The sequence below is a fragment of the Schistocerca nitens genome, chromosome 1 (genome assembly GCF_023898315.1).
Source record: "Schistocerca nitens isolate TAMUIC-IGC-003100 chromosome 1, iqSchNite1.1, whole genome shotgun sequence".
NCBI lineage: Eukaryota > Metazoa > Arthropoda > Insecta > Orthoptera > Acrididae > Schistocerca > Schistocerca nitens.
Window position 1 is genome coordinate 792,678,312 of NC_064614.1, and position 22,012 is coordinate 792,700,323.

Genomic DNA, 22,012 nt, shown 5'->3' on the forward strand with positions numbered 1-22,012 from the left:
GCTTCTGCTTCGTGAATTGCCGTAGAACAGTGCGTGGTGCAACGACAGGATTTGGAGGCGCCTTTTGCTCTCATCATTGCTGGCGTTCGTCTCCACGAAATGCGTCCGGAGCACGCCGTTCTATAACGCGAGAGAGTGGATTTTTTACAGTTGTCGACAGTTAACCGTGCGTGGTTGCTGTGTTCGCTGGAAGAGCGCTGCCGCCGTTATCCGGTGTGGTCTAGTGGCTAGGATACCTGGCTCTCACCCAGGAGGCCCGGGTTCGATTCCCGGTACCGGAAATGCGCGTTTTTGTTGCTCCTCTTATGCGACTTGTCCCGACTTAGCTCGACTGACGCTACGCTGACGCGTGCAGAAAGCCACGTTAAGTATGATTCGTGGCAACACCTGACGGCGAGAGAGATGCGGCATCTATCCACTTGTTATCCAGCCACATACGGGTACCTGTAGTCAAGAGGCTTGGAGGACTGCAAGATATTGCCACGGAGGTGAATGCAGCTAACCACTGTAGTTAGTGTCCTGACAGCGCAGCAACGTTCATTTGCTCGTATACACGTGATGCGGACCGTGTCTGACACTGCTGTGGCGTACACCTTGGCCTAGGCTTTGCTGTGTATCGCCACTTGCATTCCTGCCAGCTGCTTTCGTGGGTGGCTTCGTGGCCGTGGCCGTGATCGTCTAGTGGTTAGGACATTGCGTTGTGGCCGCAATAACCCAGGTTCGAATCCTGGTCACGGCAATTTTGAAAGTTTTGCCTTACTGCCGTTGCAATAGCGATAGTGCACGAGTACTCGAAATGACAGTGCTCTCTTGATTTTGTCACTCGTGTTCCGCAGGCCGCAGTTTGCACTATCACTTCCTCACCAACACGTAATGTCGCCTCCCAGAGCGCAGACGTCCGCTGCTCTCTGTAGTCGAAAAGGGCAGTTGTTTTGAAGTGCGATGGATGAGCAGCCAGCCCCAGCAGAACAGGAAGCTGTGGCGTGCACTGTTTCTACAAATGCTAGGAACACTGGTGCCCATTGCAGCGCACGTAGCATGGCCGAGCGCTCTATGGCGCTGGTTTAAGGCACCAGTCTCTTCGTAGGCGTCGGTTCGAATCCCAGCGCTGCCAGGGGTTTTGCTGTAGTCGTGTTAACCTGCCGCTTTCTCTTCACGTGTAACCTCCTTGAGCTCACATATGTTTGTTACATGGAGCATTCTAGCTCCGCCTGACAGGTACAGCTATGATACTTTAGTGGTTACGGAAAGCCCAGGTTCGAAACCTGGTCACAGCACGAAAACGTCTCTCGATGCTGTCTCCTTAACTACGACAGCTACAGACAAGTGGCGTCGCTACCATACGGCGGGCACGGCATTTTCTTGTTGTGGATGGCCTAAAGAGACGCTTCCAGTGGGAGAGCAGTGGAAATACATGGCACAGCGATTGCCAAGACACTTACATTTCGGAGTGATCTTTGTACTACAAAGGAAACGTTTCGCTACCATACGGCGGGCACGGCATTTTCTTGTTGTGGATGGCCTAAAGAGACGCTTCCAGTGGGAGAGCAGTGGAAATACATGGCACAGCGATTGCCAAGACACTTACATTTCGGAGTGATCTTTGTACTACAAAGGAAACGTTTCGCCGCTCGTGCTCCAGCGGTAACGTGGCCGAGCGGTCTAAGGCGCTGGTTTTAGGCACCAGTCTCTTCGGAGGCGTGGGTTCGAATCCCACAGCTGCCAATTTTTACGTCTCACTTTTGTGCCGCTGCGGTGTGTTCTCGTGGCGTAGGACGCAGCTCTTGTGACGCGCGTGTTGTGTAGGTAGCGTGGCCGAGCGGTCTAAGGCGCTGGTTTCAGGCACCAGTCTCTTGAGAGGCGTGGGTTCCAACCCCACAGCTGCCAAACGTGTAATGTTTCCTGTGTCGAAGACGGCTGCGCTTATTGCCTGCAAAGAAAACAGCACAACAAGGCGTGAGCTTCTGCTTCGTGAATTGCCGTAGAACAGTGCGTGGTGCAACGACAGGATTTGGAGGCGCCTTTTGCTCTCATCATTGCTGGCGTTCGTCTCCACGAAATGCGTCCGGAGCACGCCGTTCTATAACGCGAGAGAGTGGATTTTTTACAGTTGTCGACAGTTAACCGTGCGTGGTTGCTGTGTTCGCTGGAAGAGCGCTGCCGCCGTTATCCGGTGTGGTCTAGTGGCTAGGATACCTGGCTCTCACCCAGGAGGCCCGGGTTCGATTCCCGGTACCGGAAATGCGCGTTTTTGTTGCTCCTCTTATGCGACTTGTCCCGACTTAGCTCGACTGACGCTACGCTGACGCGTGCAGAAAGCCACGTTAAGTATGATTCGTGGCAACACCTGACGGCGAGAGAGATGCGGCATCTATCCACTTGTTATCCAGCCACATACGGGTACCTGTAGTCAAGAGGCTTGGAGGACTGCAAGATATTGCCACGGAGGTGAATGCAGCTAACCACTGTAGTTAGTGTCCTGACAGCGCAGCAACGTTCATTTGCTCGTATACACGTGATGCGGACCGTGTCTGACACTGCTGTGGCGTACACCTTGGCCTAGGCTTTGCTGTGTATCGCCACTTGCATTCCTGCCAGCTGCTTTCGTGGGTGGCTTCGTGGCCGTGGCCGTGATCGTCTAGTGGTTAGGACATTGCGTTGTGGCCGCAATAACCCAGGTTCGAATCCTGGTCACGGCAATTTTGAAAGTTTTGCCTTACTGCCGTTGCAATAGCGATAGTGCACGAGTACTCGAAATGACAGTGCTCTCTTGATTTTGTCACTCGTGTTCCGCAGGCCGCAGTTTGCACTATCACTTCCTCACCAACACGTAATGTCGCCTCCCAGAGCGCAGACGTCCGCTGCTCTCTGTAGTCGAAAAGGGCAGTTGTTTTGAAGTGCGATGGATGAGCAGCCAGCCCCAGCAGAACAGGAAGCTGTGGCGTGCACTGTTTCTACAAATGCTAGGAACACTGGTGCCCATTGCAGCGCACGTAGCATGGCCGAGCGCTCTATGGCGCTGGTTTAAGGCACCAGTCTCTTCGTAGGCGTCGGTTCGAATCCCAGCGCTGCCAGGGGTTTTGCTGTAGTCGTGTTAACCTGCCGCTTTCTCTTCACGTGTAACCTCCTTGAGCTCACATATGTTTGTTACATGGAGCATTCTAGCTCCGCCTGACAGGTACAGCTATGATACTTTAGTGGTTACGGAAAGCCCAGGTTCGAAACCTGGTCACAGCACGAAAACGTCTCTCGATGCTGTCTCCTTAACTACGACAGCTACAGACAAGTGGCGTCGCTACCATACGGCGGGCACGGCATTTTCTTGTTGTGGATGGCCTAAAGAGACGCTTCCAGTGGGAGAGCAGTGGAAATACATGGCACAGCGATTGCCAAGACACTTACATTTCGGAGTGATCTTTGTACTACAAAGGAAACGTTTCGCTACCATACGGCGGGCACGGCATTTTCTTGTTGTGGATGGCCTAAAGAGACGCTTCCAGTGGGAGAGCAGTGGAAATACATGGCACAGCGATTGCCAAGACACTTACATTTCGGAGTGATCTTTGTACTACAAAGGAAACGTTTCGCCGCTCGTGCTCCAGCGGTAACGTGGCCGAGCGGTCTAAGGCGCTGGTTTTAGGCACCAGTCTCTTCGGAGGCGTGGGTTCGAATCCCACAGCTGCCAATTTTTACGTCTCACTTTTGTGCCGCTGCGGTGTGTTCTCGTGGCGTAGGACGCAGCTCTTGTGACGCGCGTGTTGTGTAGGTAGCGTGGCCGAGCGGTCTAAGGCGCTGGTTTCAGGCACCAGTCTCTTGAGAGGCGTGGGTTCCAACCCCACAGCTGCCAAACGTGTAATGTTTCCTGTGTCGAAGACGGCTGCGCTTATTGCCTGCAAAGAAAACAGCACAACAAGGCGTGAGCTTCTGCTTCGTGAATTGCCGTAGAACAGTGCGTGGTGCAACGACAGGATTTGGAGGCGCCTTTTGCTCTCATCATTGCTGGCGTTCGTCTCCACGAAATGCGTCCGGAGCACGCCGTTCTATAACGCGAGAGAGTGGATTTTTTACAGTTGTCGACAGTTAACCGTGCGTGGTTGCTGTGTTCGCTGGAAGAGCGCTGCCGCCGTTATCCGGTGTGGTCTAGTGGCTAGGATACCTGGCTCTCACCCAGGAGGCCCGGGTTCGATTCCCGGTACCGGAAATGCGCGTTTTTGTTGCTCCTCTTATGCGACTTGTCCCGACTTAGCTCGACTGACGCTACGCTGACGCGTGCAGAAAGCCACGTTAAGTATGATTCGTGGCAACACCTGACGGCGAGAGAGATGCGGCATCTATCCACTTGTTATCCAGCCACATACGGGTACCTGTAGTCAAGAGGCTTGGAGGACTGCAAGATATTGCCACGGAGGTGAATGCAGCTAACCACTGTAGTTAGTGTCCTGACAGCGCAGCAACGTTCATTTGCTCGTATACACGTGATGCGGACCGTGTCTGACACTGCTGTGGCGTACACCTTGGCCTAGGCTTTGCTGTGTATCGCCACTTGCATTCCTGCCAGCTGCTTTCGTGGGTGGCTTCGTGGCCGTGGCCGTGATCGTCTAGTGGTTAGGACATTGCGTTGTGGCCGCAATAACCCAGGTTCGAATCCTGGTCACGGCAATTTTGAAAGTTTTGCCTTACTGCCGTTGCAATAGCGATAGTGCACGAGTACTCGAAATGACAGTGCTCTCTTGATTTTGTCACTCGTGTTCCGCAGGCCGCAGTTTGCACTATCACTTCCTCACCAACACGTAATGTCGCCTCCCAGAGCGCAGACGTCCGCTGCTCTCTGTAGTCGAAAAGGGCAGTTGTTTTGAAGTGCGATGGATGAGCAGCCAGCCCCAGCAGAACAGGAAGCTGTGGCGTGCACTGTTTCTACAAATGCTAGGAACACTGGTGCCCATTGCAGCGCACGTAGCATGGCCGAGCGCTCTATGGCGCTGGTTTAAGGCACCAGTCTCTTCGTAGGCGTCGGTTCGAATCCCAGCGCTGCCAGGGGTTTTGCTGTAGTCGTGTTAACCTGCCGCTTTCTCTTCACGTGTAACCTCCTTGAGCTCACATATGTTTGTTACATGGAGCATTCTAGCTCCGCCTGACAGGTACAGCTATGATACTTTAGTGGTTACGGAAAGCCCAGGTTCGAAACCTGGTCACAGCACGAAAACGTCTCTCGATGCTGTCTCCTTAACTACGACAGCTACAGACAAGTGGCGTCGCTACCATACGGCGGGCACGGCATTTTCTTGTTGTGGATGGCCTAAAGAGACGCTTCCAGTGGGAGAGCAGTGGAAATACATGGCACAGCGATTGCCAAGACACTTACATTTCGGAGTGATCTTTGTACTACAAAGGAAACGTTTCGCTACCATACGGCGGGCACGGCATTTTCTTGTTGTGGATGGCCTAAAGAGACGCTTCCAGTGGGAGAGCAGTGGAAATACATGGCACAGCGATTGCCAAGACACTTACATTTCGGAGTGATCTTTGTACTACAAAGGAAACGTTTCGCCGCTCGTGCTCCAGCGGTAACGTGGCCGAGCGGTCTAAGGCGCTGGTTTTAGGCACCAGTCTCTTCGGAGGCGTGGGTTCGAATCCCACAGCTGCCAATTTTTACGTCTCACTTTTGTGCCGCTGCGGTGTGTTCTCGTGGCGTAGGACGCAGCTCTTGTGACGCGCGTGTTGTGTAGGTAGCGTGGCCGAGCGGTCTAAGGCGCTGGTTTCAGGCACCAGTCTCTTGAGAGGCGTGGGTTCCAACCCCACAGCTGCCAAACGTGTAATGTTTCCTGTGTCGAAGACGGCTGCGCTTATTGCCTGCAAAGAAAACAGCACAACAAGGCGTGAGCTTCTGCTTCGTGAATTGCCGTAGAACAGTGCGTGGTGCAACGACAGGATTTGGAGGCGCCTTTTGCTCTCATCATTGCTGGCGTTCGTCTCCACGAAATGCGTCCGGAGCACGCCGTTCTATAACGCGAGAGAGTGGATTTTTTACAGTTGTCGACAGTTAACCGTGCGTGGTTGCTGTGTTCGCTGGAAGAGCGCTGCCGCCGTTATCCGGTGTGGTCTAGTGGCTAGGATACCTGGCTCTCACCCAGGAGGCCCGGGTTCGATTCCCGGTACCGGAAATGCGCGTTTTTGTTGCTCCTCTTATGCGACTTGTCCCGACTTAGCTCGACTGACGCTACGCTGACGCGTGCAGAAAGCCACGTTAAGTATGATTCGTGGCAACACCTGACGGCGAGAGAGATGCGGCATCTATCCACTTGTTATCCAGCCACATACGGGTACCTGTAGTCAAGAGGCTTGGAGGACTGCAAGATATTGCCACGGAGGTGAATGCAGCTAACCACTGTAGTTAGTGTCCTGACAGCGCAGCAACGTTCATTTGCTCGTATACACGTGATGCGGACCGTGTCTGACACTGCTGTGGCGTACACCTTGGCCTAGGCTTTGCTGTGTATCGCCACTTGCATTCCTGCCAGCTGCTTTCGTGGGTGGCTTCGTGGCCGTGGCCGTGATCGTCTAGTGGTTAGGACATTGCGTTGTGGCCGCAATAACCCAGGTTCGAATCCTGGTCACGGCAATTTTGAAAGTTTTGCCTTACTGCCGTTGCAATAGCGATAGTGCACGAGTACTCGAAATGACAGTGCTCTCTTGATTTTGTCACTCGTGTTCCGCAGGCCGCAGTTTGCACTATCACTTCCTCACCAACACGTAATGTCGCCTCCCAGAGCGCAGACGTCCGCTGCTCTCTGTAGTCGAAAAGGGCAGTTGTTTTGAAGTGCGATGGATGAGCAGCCAGCCCCAGCAGAACAGGAAGCTGTGGCGTGCACTGTTTCTACAAATGCTAGGAACACTGGTGCCCATTGCAGCGCACGTAGCATGGCCGAGCGCTCTATGGCGCTGGTTTAAGGCACCAGTCTCTTCGTAGGCGTCGGTTCGAATCCCAGCGCTGCCAGGGGTTTTGCTGTAGTCGTGTTAACCTGCCGCTTTCTCTTCACGTGTAACCTCCTTGAGCTCACATATGTTTGTTACATGGAGCATTCTAGCTCCGCCTGACAGGTACAGCTATGATACTTTAGTGGTTACGGAAAGCCCAGGTTCGAAACCTGGTCACAGCACGAAAACGTCTCTCGATGCTGTCTCCTTAACTACGACAGCTACAGACAAGTGGCGTCGCTACCATACGGCGGGCACGGCATTTTCTTGTTGTGGATGGCCTAAAGAGACGCTTCCAGTGGGAGAGCAGTGGAAATACATGGCACAGCGATTGCCAAGACACTTACATTTCGGAGTGATCTTTGTACTACAAAGGAAACGTTTCGCTACCATACGGCGGGCACGGCATTTTCTTGTTGTGGATGGCCTAAAGAGACGCTTCCAGTGGGAGAGCAGTGGAAATACATGGCACAGCGATTGCCAAGACACTTACATTTCGGAGTGATCTTTGTACTACAAAGGAAACGTTTCGCCGCTCGTGCTCCAGCGGTAACGTGGCCGAGCGGTCTAAGGCGCTGGTTTTAGGCACCAGTCTCTTCGGAGGCGTGGGTTCGAATCCCACAGCTGCCAATTTTTACGTCTCACTTTTGTGCCGCTGCGGTGTGTTCTCGTGGCGTAGGACGCAGCTCTTGTGACGCGCGTGTTGTGTAGGTAGCGTGGCCGAGCGGTCTAAGGCGCTGGTTTCAGGCACCAGTCTCTTGAGAGGCGTGGGTTCCAACCCCACAGCTGCCAAACGTGTAATGTTTCCTGTGTCGAAGACGGCTGCGCTTATTGCCTGCAAAGAAAACAGCACAACAAGGCGTGAGCTTCTGCTTCGTGAATTGCCGTAGAACAGTGCGTGGTGCAACGACAGGATTTGGAGGCGCCTTTTGCTCTCATCATTGCTGGCGTTCGTCTCCACGAAATGCGTCCGGAGCACGCCGTTCTATAACGCGAGAGAGTGGATTTTTTACAGTTGTCGACAGTTAACCGTGCGTGGTTGCTGTGTTCGCTGGAAGAGCGCTGCCGCCGTTATCCGGTGTGGTCTAGTGGCTAGGATACCTGGCTCTCACCCAGGAGGCCCGGGTTCGATTCCCGGTACCGGAAATGCGCGTTTTTGTTGCTCCTCTTATGCGACTTGTCCCGACTTAGCTCGACTGACGCTACGCTGACGCGTGCAGAAAGCCACGTTAAGTATGATTCGTGGCAACACCTGACGGCGAGAGAGATGCGGCATCTATCCACTTGTTATCCAGCCACATACGGGTACCTGTAGTCAAGAGGCTTGGAGGACTGCAAGATATTGCCACGGAGGTGAATGCAGCTAACCACTGTAGTTAGTGTCCTGACAGCGCAGCAACGTTCATTTGCTCGTATACACGTGATGCGGACCGTGTCTGACACTGCTGTGGCGTACACCTTGGCCTAGGCTTTGCTGTGTATCGCCACTTGCATTCCTGCCAGCTGCTTTCGTGGGTGGCTTCGTGGCCGTGGCCGTGATCGTCTAGTGGTTAGGACATTGCGTTGTGGCCGCAATAACCCAGGTTCGAATCCTGGTCACGGCAATTTTGAAAGTTTTGCCTTACTGCCGTTGCAATAGCGATAGTGCACGAGTACTCGAAATGACAGTGCTCTCTTGATTTTGTCACTCGTGTTCCGCAGGCCGCAGTTTGCACTATCACTTCCTCACCAACACGTAATGTCGCCTCCCAGAGCGCAGACGTCCGCTGCTCTCTGTAGTCGAAAAGGGCAGTTGTTTTGAAGTGCGATGGATGAGCAGCCAGCCCCAGCAGAACAGGAAGCTGTGGCGTGCACTGTTTCTACAAATGCTAGGAACACTGGTGCCCATTGCAGCGCACGTAGCATGGCCGAGCGCTCTATGGCGCTGGTTTAAGGCACCAGTCTCTTCGTAGGCGTCGGTTCGAATCCCAGCGCTGCCAGGGGTTTTGCTGTAGTCGTGTTAACCTGCCGCTTTCTCTTCACGTGTAACCTCCTTGAGCTCACATATGTTTGTTACATGGAGCATTCTAGCTCCGCCTGACAGGTACAGCTATGATACTTTAGTGGTTACGGAAAGCCCAGGTTCGAAACCTGGTCACAGCACGAAAACGTCTCTCGATGCTGTCTCCTTAACTACGACAGCTACAGACAAGTGGCGTCGCTACCATACGGCGGGCACGGCATTTTCTTGTTGTGGATGGCCTAAAGAGACGCTTCCAGTGGGAGAGCAGTGGAAATACATGGCACAGCGATTGCCAAGACACTTACATTTCGGAGTGATCTTTGTACTACAAAGGAAACGTTTCGCTACCATACGGCGGGCACGGCATTTTCTTGTTGTGGATGGCCTAAAGAGACGCTTCCAGTGGGAGAGCAGTGGAAATACATGGCACAGCGATTGCCAAGACACTTACATTTCGGAGTGATCTTTGTACTACAAAGGAAACGTTTCGCCGCTCGTGCTCCAGCGGTAACGTGGCCGAGCGGTCTAAGGCGCTGGTTTTAGGCACCAGTCTCTTCGGAGGCGTGGGTTCGAATCCCACAGCTGCCAATTTTTACGTCTCACTTTTGTGCCGCTGCGGTGTGTTCTCGTGGCGTAGGACGCAGCTCTTGTGACGCGCGTGTTGTGTAGGTAGCGTGGCCGAGCGGTCTAAGGCGCTGGTTTCAGGCACCAGTCTCTTGAGAGGCGTGGGTTCCAACCCCACAGCTGCCAAACGTGTAATGTTTCCTGTGTCGAAGACGGCTGCGCTTATTGCCTGCAAAGAAAACAGCACAACAAGGCGTGAGCTTCTGCTTCGTGAATTGCCGTAGAACAGTGCGTGGTGCAACGACAGGATTTGGAGGCGCCTTTTGCTCTCATCATTGCTGGCGTTCGTCTCCACGAAATGCGTCCGGAGCACGCCGTTCTATAACGCGAGAGAGTGGATTTTTTACAGTTGTCGACAGTTAACCGTGCGTGGTTGCTGTGTTCGCTGGAAGAGCGCTGCCGCCGTTATCCGGTGTGGTCTAGTGGCTAGGATACCTGGCTCTCACCCAGGAGGCCCGGGTTCGATTCCCGGTACCGGAAATGCGCGTTTTTGTTGCTCCTCTTATGCGACTTGTCCCGACTTAGCTCGACTGACGCTACGCTGACGCGTGCAGAAAGCCACGTTAAGTATGATTCGTGGCAACACCTGACGGCGAGAGAGATGCGGCATCTATCCACTTGTTATCCAGCCACATACGGGTACCTGTAGTCAAGAGGCTTGGAGGACTGCAAGATATTGCCACGGAGGTGAATGCAGCTAACCACTGTAGTTAGTGTCCTGACAGCGCAGCAACGTTCATTTGCTCGTATACACGTGATGCGGACCGTGTCTGACACTGCTGTGGCGTACACCTTGGCCTAGGCTTTGCTGTGTATCGCCACTTGCATTCCTGCCAGCTGCTTTCGTGGGTGGCTTCGTGGCCGTGGCCGTGATCGTCTAGTGGTTAGGACATTGCGTTGTGGCCGCAATAACCCAGGTTCGAATCCTGGTCACGGCAATTTTGAAAGTTTTGCCTTACTGCCGTTGCAATAGCGATAGTGCACGAGTACTCGAAATGACAGTGCTCTCTTGATTTTGTCACTCGTGTTCCGCAGGCCGCAGTTTGCACTATCACTTCCTCACCAACACGTAATGTCGCCTCCCAGAGCGCAGACGTCCGCTGCTCTCTGTAGTCGAAAAGGGCAGTTGTTTTGAAGTGCGATGGATGAGCAGCCAGCCCCAGCAGAACAGGAAGCTGTGGCGTGCACTGTTTCTACAAATGCTAGGAACACTGGTGCCCATTGCAGCGCACGTAGCATGGCCGAGCGCTCTATGGCGCTGGTTTAAGGCACCAGTCTCTTCGTAGGCGTCGGTTCGAATCCCAGCGCTGCCAGGGGTTTTGCTGTAGTCGTGTTAACCTGCCGCTTTCTCTTCACGTGTAACCTCCTTGAGCTCACATATGTTTGTTACATGGAGCATTCTAGCTCCGCCTGACAGGTACAGCTATGATACTTTAGTGGTTACGGAAAGCCCAGGTTCGAAACCTGGTCACAGCACGAAAACGTCTCTCGATGCTGTCTCCTTAACTACGACAGCTACAGACAAGTGGCGTCGCTACCATACGGCGGGCACGGCATTTTCTTGTTGTGGATGGCCTAAAGAGACGCTTCCAGTGGGAGAGCAGTGGAAATACATGGCACAGCGATTGCCAAGACACTTACATTTCGGAGTGATCTTTGTACTACAAAGGAAACGTTTCGCTACCATACGGCGGGCACGGCATTTTCTTGTTGTGGATGGCCTAAAGAGACGCTTCCAGTGGGAGAGCAGTGGAAATACATGGCACAGCGATTGCCAAGACACTTACATTTCGGAGTGATCTTTGTACTACAAAGGAAACGTTTCGCCGCTCGTGCTCCAGCGGTAACGTGGCCGAGCGGTCTAAGGCGCTGGTTTTAGGCACCAGTCTCTTCGGAGGCGTGGGTTCGAATCCCACAGCTGCCAATTTTTACGTCTCACTTTTGTGCCGCTGCGGTGTGTTCTCGTGGCGTAGGACGCAGCTCTTGTGACGCGCGTGTTGTGTAGGTAGCGTGGCCGAGCGGTCTAAGGCGCTGGTTTCAGGCACCAGTCTCTTGAGAGGCGTGGGTTCCAACCCCACAGCTGCCAAACGTGTAATGTTTCCTGTGTCGAAGACGGCTGCGCTTATTGCCTGCAAAGAAAACAGCACAACAAGGCGTGAGCTTCTGCTTCGTGAATTGCCGTAGAACAGTGCGTGGTGCAACGACAGGATTTGGAGGCGCCTTTTGCTCTCATCATTGCTGGCGTTCGTCTCCACGAAATGCGTCCGGAGCACGCCGTTCTATAACGCGAGAGAGTGGATTTTTTACAGTTGTCGACAGTTAACCGTGCGTGGTTGCTGTGTTCGCTGGAAGAGCGCTGCCGCCGTTATCCGGTGTGGTCTAGTGGCTAGGATACCTGGCTCTCACCCAGGAGGCCCGGGTTCGATTCCCGGTACCGGAAATGCGCGTTTTTGTTGCTCCTCTTATGCGACTTGTCCCGACTTAGCTCGACTGACGCTACGCTGACGCGTGCAGAAAGCCACGTTAAGTATGATTCGTGGCAACACCTGACGGCGAGAGAGATGCGGCATCTATCCACTTGTTATCCAGCCACATACGGGTACCTGTAGTCAAGAGGCTTGGAGGACTGCAAGATATTGCCACGGAGGTGAATGCAGCTAACCACTGTAGTTAGTGTCCTGACAGCGCAGCAACGTTCATTTGCTCGTATACACGTGATGCGGACCGTGTCTGACACTGCTGTGGCGTACACCTTGGCCTAGGCTTTGCTGTGTATCGCCACTTGCATTCCTGCCAGCTGCTTTCGTGGGTGGCTTCGTGGCCGTGGCCGTGATCGTCTAGTGGTTAGGACATTGCGTTGTGGCCGCAATAACCCAGGTTCGAATCCTGGTCACGGCAATTTTGAAAGTTTTGCCTTACTGCCGTTGCAATAGCGATAGTGCACGAGTACTCGAAATGACAGTGCTCTCTTGATTTTGTCACTCGTGTTCCGCAGGCCGCAGTTTGCACTATCACTTCCTCACCAACACGTAATGTCGCCTCCCAGAGCGCAGACGTCCGCTGCTCTCTGTAGTCGAAAAGGGCAGTTGTTTTGAAGTGCGATGGATGAGCAGCCAGCCCCAGCAGAACAGGAAGCTGTGGCGTGCACTGTTTCTACAAATGCTAGGAACACTGGTGCCCATTGCAGCGCACGTAGCATGGCCGAGCGCTCTATGGCGCTGGTTTAAGGCACCAGTCTCTTCGTAGGCGTCGGTTCGAATCCCAGCGCTGCCAGGGGTTTTGCTGTAGTCGTGTTAACCTGCCGCTTTCTCTTCACGTGTAACCTCCTTGAGCTCACATATGTTTGTTACATGGAGCATTCTAGCTCCGCCTGACAGGTACAGCTATGATACTTTAGTGGTTACGGAAAGCCCAGGTTCGAAACCTGGTCACAGCACGAAAACGTCTCTCGATGCTGTCTCCTTAACTACGACAGCTACAGACAAGTGGCGTCGCTACCATACGGCGGGCACGGCATTTTCTTGTTGTGGATGGCCTAAAGAGACGCTTCCAGTGGGAGAGCAGTGGAAATACATGGCACAGCGATTGCCAAGACACTTACATTTCGGAGTGATCTTTGTACTACAAAGGAAACGTTTCGCTACCATACGGCGGGCACGGCATTTTCTTGTTGTGGATGGCCTAAAGAGACGCTTCCAGTGGGAGAGCAGTGGAAATACATGGCACAGCGATTGCCAAGACACTTACATTTCGGAGTGATCTTTGTACTACAAAGGAAACGTTTCGCCGCTCGTGCTCCAGCGGTAACGTGGCCGAGCGGTCTAAGGCGCTGGTTTTAGGCACCAGTCTCTTCGGAGGCGTGGGTTCGAATCCCACAGCTGCCAATTTTTACGTCTCACTTTTGTGCCGCTGCGGTGTGTTCTCGTGGCGTAGGACGCAGCTCTTGTGACGCGCGTGTTGTGTAGGTAGCGTGGCCGAGCGGTCTAAGGCGCTGGTTTCAGGCACCAGTCTCTTGAGAGGCGTGGGTTCCAACCCCACAGCTGCCAAACGTGTAATGTTTCCTGTGTCGAAGACGGCTGCGCTTATTGCCTGCAAAGAAAACAGCACAACAAGGCGTGAGCTTCTGCTTCGTGAATTGCCGTAGAACAGTGCGTGGTGCAACGACAGGATTTGGAGGCGCCTTTTGCTCTCATCATTGCTGGCGTTCGTCTCCACGAAATGCGTCCGGAGCACGCCGTTCTATAACGCGAGAGAGTGGATTTTTTACAGTTGTCGACAGTTAACCGTGCGTGGTTGCTGTGTTCGCTGGAAGAGCGCTGCCGCCGTTATCCGGTGTGGTCTAGTGGCTAGGATACCTGGCTCTCACCCAGGAGGCCCGGGTTCGATTCCCGGTACCGGAAATGCGCGTTTTTGTTGCTCCTCTTATGCGACTTGTCCCGACTTAGCTCGACTGACGCTACGCTGACGCGTGCAGAAAGCCACGTTAAGTATGATTCGTGGCAACACCTGACGGCGAGAGAGATGCGGCATCTATCCACTTGTTATCCAGCCACATACGGGTACCTGTAGTCAAGAGGCTTGGAGGACTGCAAGATATTGCCACGGAGGTGAATGCAGCTAACCACTGTAGTTAGTGTCCTGACAGCGCAGCAACGTTCATTTGCTCGTATACACGTGATGCGGACCGTGTCTGACACTGCTGTGGCGTACACCTTGGCCTAGGCTTTGCTGTGTATCGCCACTTGCATTCCTGCCAGCTGCTTTCGTGGGTGGCTTCGTGGCCGTGGCCGTGATCGTCTAGTGGTTAGGACATTGCGTTGTGGCCGCAATAACCCAGGTTCGAATCCTGGTCACGGCAATTTTGAAAGTTTTGCCTTACTGCCGTTGCAATAGCGATAGTGCACGAGTACTCGAAATGACAGTGCTCTCTTGATTTTGTCACTCGTGTTCCGCAGGCCGCAGTTTGCACTATCACTTCCTCACCAACACGTAATGTCGCCTCCCAGAGCGCAGACGTCCGCTGCTCTCTGTAGTCGAAAAGGGCAGTTGTTTTGAAGTGCGATGGATGAGCAGCCAGCCCCAGCAGAACAGGAAGCTGTGGCGTGCACTGTTTCTACAAATGCTAGGAACACTGGTGCCCATTGCAGCGCACGTAGCATGGCCGAGCGCTCTATGGCGCTGGTTTAAGGCACCAGTCTCTTCGTAGGCGTCGGTTCGAATCCCAGCGCTGCCAGGGGTTTTGCTGTAGTCGTGTTAACCTGCCGCTTTCTCTTCACGTGTAACCTCCTTGAGCTCACATATGTTTGTTACATGGAGCATTCTAGCTCCGCCTGACAGGTACAGCTATGATACTTTAGTGGTTACGGAAAGCCCAGGTTCGAAACCTGGTCACAGCACGAAAACGTCTCTCGATGCTGTCTCCTTAACTACGACAGCTACAGACAAGTGGCGTCGCTACCATACGGCGGGCACGGCATTTTCTTGTTGTGGATGGCCTAAAGAGACGCTTCCAGTGGGAGAGCAGTGGAAATACATGGCACAGCGATTGCCAAGACACTTACATTTCGGAGTGATCTTTGTACTACAAAGGAAACGTTTCGCTACCATACGGCGGGCACGGCATTTTCTTGTTGTGGATGGCCTAAAGAGACGCTTCCAGTGGGAGAGCAGTGGAAATACATGGCACAGCGATTGCCAAGACACTTACATTTCGGAGTGATCTTTGTACTACAAAGGAAACGTTTCGCCGCTCGTGCTCCAGCGGTAACGTGGCCGAGCGGTCTAAGGCGCTGGTTTTAGGCACCAGTCTCTTCGGAGGCGTGGGTTCGAATCCCACAGCTGCCAATTTTTACGTCTCACTTTTGTGCCGCTGCGGTGTGTTCTCGTGGCGTAGGACGCAGCTCTTGTGACGCGCGTGTTGTGTAGGTAGCGTGGCCGAGCGGTCTAAGGCGCTGGTTTCAGGCACCAGTCTCTTGAGAGGCGTGGGTTCCAACCCCACAGCTGCCAAACGTGTAATGTTTCCTGTGTCGAAGACGGCTGCGCTTATTGCCTGCAAAGAAAACAGCACAACAAGGCGTGAGCTTCTGCTTCGTGAATTGCCGTAGAACAGTGCGTGGTGCAACGACAGGATTTGGAGGCGCCTTTTGCTCTCATCATTGCTGGCGTTCGTCTCCACGAAATGCGTCCGGAGCACGCCGTTCTATAACGCGAGAGAGTGGATTTTTTACAGTTGTCGACAGTTAACCGTGCGTGGTTGCTGTGTTCGCTGGAAGAGCGCTGCCGCCGTTATCCGGTGTGGTCTAGTGGCTAGGATACCTGGCTCTCACCCAGGAGGCCCGGGTTCGATTCCCGGTACCGGAAATGCGCGTTTTTGTTGCTCCTCTTATGCGACTTGTCCCGACTTAGCTCGACTGACGCTACGCTGACGCGTGCAGAAAGCCACGTTAAGTATGATTCGTGGCAACACCTGACGGCGAGAGAGATGCGGCATCTATCCACTTGTTATCCAGCCACATACGGGTACCTGTAGTCAAGAGGCTTGGAGGACTGCAAGATATTGCCACGGAGGTGAATGCAGCTAACCACTGTAGTTAGTGTCCTGACAGCGCAGCAACGTTCATTTGCTCGTATACACGTGATGCGGACCGTGTCTGACACTGCTGTGGCGTACACCTTGGCCTAGGCTTTGCTGTGTATCGCCACTTGCATTCCTGCCAGCTGCTTTCGTGGGTGGCTTCGTGGCCGTGGCCGTGATCGTCTAGTGGTTAGGACATTGCGTTGTGGCCGCAATAACCCAGGTTCGAATCCTGGTCACGGCAATTTTGAAAGTTTTGCCTTACTGCCGTTGCAATAGCGATAGTGCACGAGTACTCGAAATGACAGTGCTCTCTTGATTTTGTCACTCGTGTTCCGCAGGCCGCAGTTTGCACTATCACTTCCTCACCAACACGTAATGTCGCCTCCCAGAGCGCAGACGTCCGCTGCTCTCTGTAGTCGAAAAGGGCAGTTGTTTTGAAGTGCGATGGATGAGCAGCCAGCCCCAGCAGAACAGGAAGCTGTGGCGTGCACTGTTTCTACAAATGCTAGGAACACTGGTGCCCATTGCAGCGCACGTAGCATGGCCGAGCGCTCTATGGCGCTGGTTTAAGGCACCAGTCTCTTCGTAGGCGTCGGTTCGAATCCCAGCGCTGCCAGGGGTTTTGCTGTAGTCGTGTTAACCTGCCGCTTTCTCTTCACGTGTAACCTCCTTGAGCTCACATATGTTTGTTACATGGAGCATTCTAGCTCCGCCTGACAGGTACAGCTATGATACTTTAGTGGTTACGGAAAGCCCAGGTTCGAAACCTGGTCACAGCACGAAAACGTCTCTCGATGCTGTCTCCTTAACTACGACAGCTACAGACAAGTGGCGTCGCTACCATACGGCGGGCACGGCATTTTCTTGTTGTGGATGGCCTAAAGAGACGCTTCCAGTGGGAGAGCAGTGGAAATACATGGCACAGCGATTGCCAAGACACTTACATTTCGGAGTGATCTTTGTACTACAAAGGAAACGTTTCGCTACCATACGGCGGGCACGGCATTTTCTTGTTGTGGATGGCCTAAAGAGACGCTTCCAGTGGGAGAGCAGTGGAAATACATGGCACAGCGATTGCCAAGACACTTACATTTCGGAGTGATCTTTGTACTACAAAGGAAACGTTTCGCCGCTCGTGCTCCAGCGGTAACGTGGCCGAGCGGTCTAAGGCGCTGGTTTTAGGCACCAGTCTCTTCGGAGGCGTGGGTTCGAATCCCACAGCTGCCAATTTTTACGTCTCACTTTTGTGCCGCTGCGGTGTGTTCTCGTGGCGTAGGACGCAGCTCTTGTGACGCGCGTGTTGTGTAGGTAGCGTGGCCGAGCGGTCTAAGGCGCTGGTTTCAGGCACCAGTCTCTTGAGAGGCGTGGGTTCCAACCCCACAGCTGCCAAACGTGTAATGTTTCCTGTGTCGAAGACGGCTGCGCTTATTGCCTGCAAAGAAAACAGCACAACAAGGCGTGAGCTTCTGCTTCGTGAATTGCCGTAGAACAGTGCGTGGTGCAACGACAGGATTTGGAGGCGCCTTTTGCTCTCATCATTGCTGGCGTTCGTCTCCACGAAATGCGTCCGGAGCACGCCGTTCTATAACGCGAGAGAGTGGATTTTTTACAGTTGTCGACAGTTAACCGTGCGTGGTTGCTGTGTTCGCTGGAAGAGCGCTGCCGCCGTTATCCGGTGTGGTCTAGTGGCTAGGATACCTGGCTCTCACCCAGGAGGCCCGGGTTCGATTCCCGGTACCGGAAATGCGCGTTTTTGTTGCTCCTCTTATGCGACTTGTCCCGACTTAGCTCGACTGACGCTACGCTGACGCGTGCAGAAAGCCACGTTAAGTATGATTCGTGGCAACACCTGACGGCGAGAGAGATGCGGCATCTATCCACTTGTTATCCAGCCACATACGGGTACCTGTAGTCAAGAGGCTTGGAGGACTGCAAGATATTGCCACGGAGGTGAATGCAGCTAACCACTGTAGTTAGTGTCCTGACAGCGCAGCAACGTTCATTTGCTCGTATACACGTGATGCGGACCGTGTCTGACACTGCTGTGGCGTACACCTTGGCCTAGGCTTTGCTGTGTATCGCCACTTGCATTCCTGCCAGCTGCTTTCGTGGGTGGCTTCGTGGCCGTGGCCGTGATCGTCTAGTGGTTAGGACATTGCGTTGTGGCCGCAATAACCCAGGTTCGAATCCTGGTCACGGCAATTTTGAAAGTTTTGCCTTACTGCCGTTGCAATAGCGATAGTGCACGAGTACTCGAAATGACAGTGCTCTCTTGATTTTGTCACTCGTGTTCCGCAGGCCGCAGTTTGCACTATCACTTCCTCACCAACACGTAATGTCGCCTCCCAGAGCGCAGACGTCCGCTGCTCTCTGTAGTCGAAAAGGGCAGTTGTTTTGAAGTGCGATGGATGAGCAGCCAGCCCCAGCAGAACAGGAAGCTGTGGCGTGCACTGTTTCTACAAATGCTAGGAACACTGGTGCCCATTGCAGCGCACGTAGCATGGCCGAGCGCTCTATGGCGCTGGTTTAAGGCACCAGTCTCTTCGTAGGCGTCGGTTCGAATCCCAGCGCTGCCAGGGGTTTTGCTGTAGTCGTGTTAACCTGCCGCTTTCTCTTCACGTGTAACCTCCTTGAGCTCACATATGTTTGTTACATGGAGCATTCTAGCTCCGCCTGACAGGTACAGCTATGATACTTTAGTGGTTACGGAAAGCCCAGGTTCGAAACCTGGTCACAGCACGAAAACGTCTCTCGATGCTGTCTCCTTAACTACGACAGCTACAGACAAGTGGCGTCGCTACCATACGGCGGGCACGGCATTTTCTTGTTGTGGATGGCCTAAAGAGACGCTTCCAGTGGGAGAGCAGTGGAAATACATGGCACAGCGATTGCCAAGACACTTACATTTCGGAGTGATCTTTGTACTACAAAGGAAACGTTTCGCCGCTCGTGCTCCAGCGGTAACGTGGCCGAGCGGTCTAAGGCGCTGGTTTTAGGCACCAGTCTCTTCGGAGGCGTGGGTTCGAATCCCACCGTTGCCAATTTTTACGTCTCACTTTTGTGCCGCTGCGGTGTGTTCTCGTGGCGTAGGACGCAGCTCTTGTGACGCGCGTGTTGTGTAGGTAGCGTGGCCGAGCGGTCTAAGGCGCTGGTTTCAGGCACCAGTCTCTTGAGAGGCGTGGGTTCCAACCCCACAGCTGCCAAACGTGTAATGTTTCCTGTGTCGAAGACGGCTGCGCTTATTGCCTGCAAAGAAAACAGCACAACAAGGCGTGAGCTTCTGCTTCGTGAATTGCCGTAGAACAGTGCGTGGTGCAACGACAGGATTTGGAGGCGCCTTTTGCTCTCATCATTGCTGGCGTTCGTCTCCACGAAATGCGTCCGGAGCACGCCGTTCTATAACGCGAGAGAGTGGATTTTTTACAGTTGTCGACAGTTAACCGTGCGTGGTTGCTGTGTTCGCTGGAAGAGCGCTGCCGCCGTTATCCGGTGTGGTCTAGTGGCTAGGATACCTGGCTCTCACCCAGGAGGCCCGGGTTCGATTCCCGGTACCGGAAATGCGCGTTTTTGTTGCTCCTCTTATGCGACTTGTCCCGACTTAGCTCGACTGACGCTACGCTGACGCGTGCAGAAAGCCACGTTAAGTATGATTCGTGGCAACACCTGACGGCGAGAGAGATGCGGCATCTATCCACTTGTTATCCAGCCACATACGGGTACCTGTAGTCAAGAGGCTTGGAGGACTGCAAGATATTGCCACGGAGGTGAATGCAGCTAACCACTGTAGTTAGTGTCCTGACAGCGCAGCAACGTTCATTTGCTCGTATACACGTGATGCGGACCGTGTCTGACACTGCTGTGGCGTACACCTTGGCCTAGGCTTTGCTGTGTATCGCCACTTGCATTCCTGCCAGCTGCTTTCGTGGGTGGCTTCGTGGCCGTGGCCGTGATCGTCTAGTGGTTAGGACATTGCGTTGTGGCCGCAATAACCCAGGTTCGAATCCTGGTCACGGCAATTTTGAAAGTTTTGCCTTACTGCCGTTGCAATAGCGATAGTGCACGAGTACTCGAAATGACAGTGCTCTCTTGATTTTGTCACTCGTGTTCCGCAGGCCGCAGTTTGCACTATCACTTCCTCACCAACACGTAATGTCGCCTCCCAGAGCGCAGACGTCCGCTGCTCTCTGTAGTCGAAAAGGGCAGTTGTTTTGAAGTGCGATGGATGAGCAGCCAGCCCCAGCAGAACAGGAAGCTGTGGCGTGCACTGTTTCTACAAATGCTAGGAACACTGGTGCCCATTGCAGCGCACGTAGCATGGCCGAGCGCTCTATGGCGCTGGTTTAAGGCACCAGTCTCTTCGTAGGCGTCGGTTCGAATCCCAGCGCTGCCAGGGGTTTTGCTGTAGTCGTGTTAACCTGCCGCTTTCTCTTCACGTGTAACCTCCTTGAGCTCACATATGTTTGTTACATGGAGCATTCTAGCTCCGCCTGACAGGTACAGCTATGATACTTTAGTGGTTACGGAAAGCCCAGGTTCGAAACCTGGTCACAGCACGAAAACGTCTCTCGATGCTGTCTCCTTAACTACGACAGCTACAGACAAGTGGCGTCGCTACCATACGGCGGGCACGGCATTTTCTTGTTGTGGATGGCCTAAAGAGACGCTTCCAGTGGGAGAGCAGTGGAAATACATGGCACAGCGATTGCCAAGACACTTACATTTCGGAGTGATCTTTGTACTACAAAGGAAACGTTTCGCCGCTCGTGCTCCAGCGGTAACGTGGCCGAGCGGTCTAAGGCGCTGGTTTTAGGCACCAGTCTCTTCGGAGGCGTGGGTTCGAATCCCACCGTTGCCAATTTTTACGTCTCACTTTTGTGCCGCTGCGGTGTGTTCTCGTGGCGTAGGACGCAGCTCTTGTGACGCGCGTGTTGTGTAGGTAGCGTGGCCGAGCGGTCTAAGGCGCTGGTTTCAGGCACCAGTCTCTTGAGAGGCGTGGGTTCCAACCCCACAGCTGCCAAACGTGTAATGTTTCCTGTGTCGAAGACGGCTGCGCTTATTGCCTGCAAAGAAAACAGCACAACAAGGCGTGAGCTTCTGCTTCGTGAATTGCCGTAGAACAGTGCGTGGTGCAACGACAGGATTTGGAGGCGCCTTTTGCTCTCATCATTGCTGGCGTTCGTCTCCACGAAATGCGTCCGGAGCACGCCGTTCTATAACGCGAGAGAGTGGATTTTTTACAGTTGTCGACAGTTAACCGTGCGTGGTTGCTGTGTTCGCTGGAAGAGCGCTGCCGCCGTTATCCGGTGTGGTCTAGTGGCTAGGATACCTGGCTCTCACCCAGGAGGCCCGGGTTCGATTCCCGGTACCGGAAATGCGCGTTTTTGTTGCTCCTCTTATGCGACTTGTCCCGACTTAGCTCGACTGACGCTACGCTGACGCGTGCAGAAAGCCACGTTAAGTATGATTCGTGGCAACACCTGACGGCGAGAGAGATGCGGCATCTATCCACTTGTTATCCAGCCACATACGGGTACCTGTAGTCAAGAGGCTTGGAGGACTGCAAGATATTGCCACGGAGGTGAATGCAGCTAACCACTGTAGTTAGTGTCCTGACAGCGCAGCAACGTTCATTTGCTCGTATACACGTGATGCGGACCGTGTCTGACACTGCTGTGGCGTACACCTTGGCCTAGGCTTTGCTGTGTATCGCCACTTGCATTCCTGCCAGCTGCTTTCGTGGGTGGCTTCGTGGCCGTGGCCGTGATCGTCTAGTGGTTAGGACATTGCGTTGTGGCCGCAATAACCCAGGTTCGAATCCTGGTCACGGCAATTTT

The 22,012-nt window shown here is 53.7% G+C and overlaps 46 non-coding genes across 46 annotated transcripts; all 46 read left to right on the forward strand.

Annotated features, from left to right (window-relative positions):
• Positions 1-209: 209 nt before the first annotated feature.
• On the forward strand, positions 210-281 carry Trnae-cuc (transfer RNA glutamic acid (anticodon CUC)). The gene has a single exon. It is a non-coding gene; the product is annotated as a tRNA-Glu (tRNA).
• Positions 282-667: 386 nt separating this feature from the next.
• On the forward strand, positions 668-739 carry Trnah-gug (transfer RNA histidin (anticodon GUG)). The gene has a single exon. It is a non-coding gene; the product is annotated as a tRNA-His (tRNA).
• A 904-nt stretch (positions 740-1,643) lies between these two features.
• On the forward strand, positions 1,644-1,725 carry Trnal-uag (transfer RNA leucine (anticodon UAG)). Its single transcript has one exon. It is a non-coding gene; the product is annotated as a tRNA-Leu (tRNA).
• Positions 1,726-1,805: 80 nt separating this feature from the next.
• Positions 1,806-1,887, forward strand: Trnal-cag (transfer RNA leucine (anticodon CAG)). Its single transcript has one exon. It is a non-coding gene; the product is annotated as a tRNA-Leu (tRNA).
• Positions 1,888-2,169: 282 nt separating this feature from the next.
• On the forward strand, positions 2,170-2,241 carry Trnae-cuc (transfer RNA glutamic acid (anticodon CUC)). The gene has a single exon. It is a non-coding gene; the product is annotated as a tRNA-Glu (tRNA).
• A 386-nt stretch (positions 2,242-2,627) lies between these two features.
• On the forward strand, positions 2,628-2,699 carry Trnah-gug (transfer RNA histidin (anticodon GUG)). Its single transcript has one exon. It is a non-coding gene; the product is annotated as a tRNA-His (tRNA).
• A 904-nt stretch (positions 2,700-3,603) lies between these two features.
• Positions 3,604-3,685, forward strand: Trnal-uag (transfer RNA leucine (anticodon UAG)). The gene has a single exon. It is a non-coding gene; the product is annotated as a tRNA-Leu (tRNA).
• Positions 3,686-3,765: 80 nt separating this feature from the next.
• Positions 3,766-3,847, forward strand: Trnal-cag (transfer RNA leucine (anticodon CAG)). Its single transcript has one exon. It is a non-coding gene; the product is annotated as a tRNA-Leu (tRNA).
• A 282-nt stretch (positions 3,848-4,129) lies between these two features.
• Trnae-cuc (transfer RNA glutamic acid (anticodon CUC)) lies at positions 4,130-4,201 on the forward strand. The gene has a single exon. It is a non-coding gene; the product is annotated as a tRNA-Glu (tRNA).
• Positions 4,202-4,587: 386 nt separating this feature from the next.
• Positions 4,588-4,659, forward strand: Trnah-gug (transfer RNA histidin (anticodon GUG)). The gene has a single exon. It is a non-coding gene; the product is annotated as a tRNA-His (tRNA).
• Positions 4,660-5,563: 904 nt separating this feature from the next.
• Positions 5,564-5,645, forward strand: Trnal-uag (transfer RNA leucine (anticodon UAG)). The gene has a single exon. It is a non-coding gene; the product is annotated as a tRNA-Leu (tRNA).
• An 80-nt stretch (positions 5,646-5,725) lies between these two features.
• On the forward strand, positions 5,726-5,807 carry Trnal-cag (transfer RNA leucine (anticodon CAG)). Its single transcript has one exon. It is a non-coding gene; the product is annotated as a tRNA-Leu (tRNA).
• Positions 5,808-6,089: 282 nt separating this feature from the next.
• Trnae-cuc (transfer RNA glutamic acid (anticodon CUC)) lies at positions 6,090-6,161 on the forward strand. Its single transcript has one exon. It is a non-coding gene; the product is annotated as a tRNA-Glu (tRNA).
• Positions 6,162-6,547: 386 nt separating this feature from the next.
• On the forward strand, positions 6,548-6,619 carry Trnah-gug (transfer RNA histidin (anticodon GUG)). The gene has a single exon. It is a non-coding gene; the product is annotated as a tRNA-His (tRNA).
• A 904-nt stretch (positions 6,620-7,523) lies between these two features.
• On the forward strand, positions 7,524-7,605 carry Trnal-uag (transfer RNA leucine (anticodon UAG)). Its single transcript has one exon. It is a non-coding gene; the product is annotated as a tRNA-Leu (tRNA).
• An 80-nt stretch (positions 7,606-7,685) lies between these two features.
• On the forward strand, positions 7,686-7,767 carry Trnal-cag (transfer RNA leucine (anticodon CAG)). Its single transcript has one exon. It is a non-coding gene; the product is annotated as a tRNA-Leu (tRNA).
• A 282-nt stretch (positions 7,768-8,049) lies between these two features.
• On the forward strand, positions 8,050-8,121 carry Trnae-cuc (transfer RNA glutamic acid (anticodon CUC)). Its single transcript has one exon. It is a non-coding gene; the product is annotated as a tRNA-Glu (tRNA).
• Positions 8,122-8,507: 386 nt separating this feature from the next.
• Positions 8,508-8,579, forward strand: Trnah-gug (transfer RNA histidin (anticodon GUG)). The gene has a single exon. It is a non-coding gene; the product is annotated as a tRNA-His (tRNA).
• A 904-nt stretch (positions 8,580-9,483) lies between these two features.
• Trnal-uag (transfer RNA leucine (anticodon UAG)) lies at positions 9,484-9,565 on the forward strand. The gene has a single exon. It is a non-coding gene; the product is annotated as a tRNA-Leu (tRNA).
• Positions 9,566-9,645: 80 nt separating this feature from the next.
• On the forward strand, positions 9,646-9,727 carry Trnal-cag (transfer RNA leucine (anticodon CAG)). Its single transcript has one exon. It is a non-coding gene; the product is annotated as a tRNA-Leu (tRNA).
• Positions 9,728-10,009: 282 nt separating this feature from the next.
• On the forward strand, positions 10,010-10,081 carry Trnae-cuc (transfer RNA glutamic acid (anticodon CUC)). Its single transcript has one exon. It is a non-coding gene; the product is annotated as a tRNA-Glu (tRNA).
• A 386-nt stretch (positions 10,082-10,467) lies between these two features.
• Trnah-gug (transfer RNA histidin (anticodon GUG)) lies at positions 10,468-10,539 on the forward strand. Its single transcript has one exon. It is a non-coding gene; the product is annotated as a tRNA-His (tRNA).
• A 904-nt stretch (positions 10,540-11,443) lies between these two features.
• On the forward strand, positions 11,444-11,525 carry Trnal-uag (transfer RNA leucine (anticodon UAG)). The gene has a single exon. It is a non-coding gene; the product is annotated as a tRNA-Leu (tRNA).
• An 80-nt stretch (positions 11,526-11,605) lies between these two features.
• Positions 11,606-11,687, forward strand: Trnal-cag (transfer RNA leucine (anticodon CAG)). The gene has a single exon. It is a non-coding gene; the product is annotated as a tRNA-Leu (tRNA).
• Positions 11,688-11,969: 282 nt separating this feature from the next.
• On the forward strand, positions 11,970-12,041 carry Trnae-cuc (transfer RNA glutamic acid (anticodon CUC)). The gene has a single exon. It is a non-coding gene; the product is annotated as a tRNA-Glu (tRNA).
• A 386-nt stretch (positions 12,042-12,427) lies between these two features.
• Positions 12,428-12,499, forward strand: Trnah-gug (transfer RNA histidin (anticodon GUG)). The gene has a single exon. It is a non-coding gene; the product is annotated as a tRNA-His (tRNA).
• Positions 12,500-13,403: 904 nt separating this feature from the next.
• Positions 13,404-13,485, forward strand: Trnal-uag (transfer RNA leucine (anticodon UAG)). Its single transcript has one exon. It is a non-coding gene; the product is annotated as a tRNA-Leu (tRNA).
• Positions 13,486-13,565: 80 nt separating this feature from the next.
• Positions 13,566-13,647, forward strand: Trnal-cag (transfer RNA leucine (anticodon CAG)). The gene has a single exon. It is a non-coding gene; the product is annotated as a tRNA-Leu (tRNA).
• A 282-nt stretch (positions 13,648-13,929) lies between these two features.
• Positions 13,930-14,001, forward strand: Trnae-cuc (transfer RNA glutamic acid (anticodon CUC)). The gene has a single exon. It is a non-coding gene; the product is annotated as a tRNA-Glu (tRNA).
• A 386-nt stretch (positions 14,002-14,387) lies between these two features.
• Trnah-gug (transfer RNA histidin (anticodon GUG)) lies at positions 14,388-14,459 on the forward strand. Its single transcript has one exon. It is a non-coding gene; the product is annotated as a tRNA-His (tRNA).
• Positions 14,460-15,363: 904 nt separating this feature from the next.
• Positions 15,364-15,445, forward strand: Trnal-uag (transfer RNA leucine (anticodon UAG)). The gene has a single exon. It is a non-coding gene; the product is annotated as a tRNA-Leu (tRNA).
• Positions 15,446-15,525: 80 nt separating this feature from the next.
• Trnal-cag (transfer RNA leucine (anticodon CAG)) lies at positions 15,526-15,607 on the forward strand. Its single transcript has one exon. It is a non-coding gene; the product is annotated as a tRNA-Leu (tRNA).
• A 282-nt stretch (positions 15,608-15,889) lies between these two features.
• On the forward strand, positions 15,890-15,961 carry Trnae-cuc (transfer RNA glutamic acid (anticodon CUC)). Its single transcript has one exon. It is a non-coding gene; the product is annotated as a tRNA-Glu (tRNA).
• A 386-nt stretch (positions 15,962-16,347) lies between these two features.
• Positions 16,348-16,419, forward strand: Trnah-gug (transfer RNA histidin (anticodon GUG)). Its single transcript has one exon. It is a non-coding gene; the product is annotated as a tRNA-His (tRNA).
• Positions 16,420-17,323: 904 nt separating this feature from the next.
• Positions 17,324-17,405, forward strand: Trnal-uag (transfer RNA leucine (anticodon UAG)). Its single transcript has one exon. It is a non-coding gene; the product is annotated as a tRNA-Leu (tRNA).
• An 80-nt stretch (positions 17,406-17,485) lies between these two features.
• Positions 17,486-17,567, forward strand: Trnal-cag (transfer RNA leucine (anticodon CAG)). The gene has a single exon. It is a non-coding gene; the product is annotated as a tRNA-Leu (tRNA).
• Positions 17,568-17,849: 282 nt separating this feature from the next.
• Trnae-cuc (transfer RNA glutamic acid (anticodon CUC)) lies at positions 17,850-17,921 on the forward strand. The gene has a single exon. It is a non-coding gene; the product is annotated as a tRNA-Glu (tRNA).
• A 386-nt stretch (positions 17,922-18,307) lies between these two features.
• On the forward strand, positions 18,308-18,379 carry Trnah-gug (transfer RNA histidin (anticodon GUG)). Its single transcript has one exon. It is a non-coding gene; the product is annotated as a tRNA-His (tRNA).
• Positions 18,380-19,137: 758 nt separating this feature from the next.
• On the forward strand, positions 19,138-19,219 carry Trnal-uag (transfer RNA leucine (anticodon UAG)). The gene has a single exon. It is a non-coding gene; the product is annotated as a tRNA-Leu (tRNA).
• Positions 19,220-19,299: 80 nt separating this feature from the next.
• On the forward strand, positions 19,300-19,381 carry Trnal-cag (transfer RNA leucine (anticodon CAG)). Its single transcript has one exon. It is a non-coding gene; the product is annotated as a tRNA-Leu (tRNA).
• A 282-nt stretch (positions 19,382-19,663) lies between these two features.
• On the forward strand, positions 19,664-19,735 carry Trnae-cuc (transfer RNA glutamic acid (anticodon CUC)). The gene has a single exon. It is a non-coding gene; the product is annotated as a tRNA-Glu (tRNA).
• A 386-nt stretch (positions 19,736-20,121) lies between these two features.
• Trnah-gug (transfer RNA histidin (anticodon GUG)) lies at positions 20,122-20,193 on the forward strand. Its single transcript has one exon. It is a non-coding gene; the product is annotated as a tRNA-His (tRNA).
• Positions 20,194-20,951: 758 nt separating this feature from the next.
• On the forward strand, positions 20,952-21,033 carry Trnal-uag (transfer RNA leucine (anticodon UAG)). Its single transcript has one exon. It is a non-coding gene; the product is annotated as a tRNA-Leu (tRNA).
• An 80-nt stretch (positions 21,034-21,113) lies between these two features.
• Trnal-cag (transfer RNA leucine (anticodon CAG)) lies at positions 21,114-21,195 on the forward strand. Its single transcript has one exon. It is a non-coding gene; the product is annotated as a tRNA-Leu (tRNA).
• Positions 21,196-21,477: 282 nt separating this feature from the next.
• Positions 21,478-21,549, forward strand: Trnae-cuc (transfer RNA glutamic acid (anticodon CUC)). Its single transcript has one exon. It is a non-coding gene; the product is annotated as a tRNA-Glu (tRNA).
• A 386-nt stretch (positions 21,550-21,935) lies between these two features.
• Positions 21,936-22,007, forward strand: Trnah-gug (transfer RNA histidin (anticodon GUG)). Its single transcript has one exon. It is a non-coding gene; the product is annotated as a tRNA-His (tRNA).
• Positions 22,008-22,012: the final 5 nt, after the last annotated feature.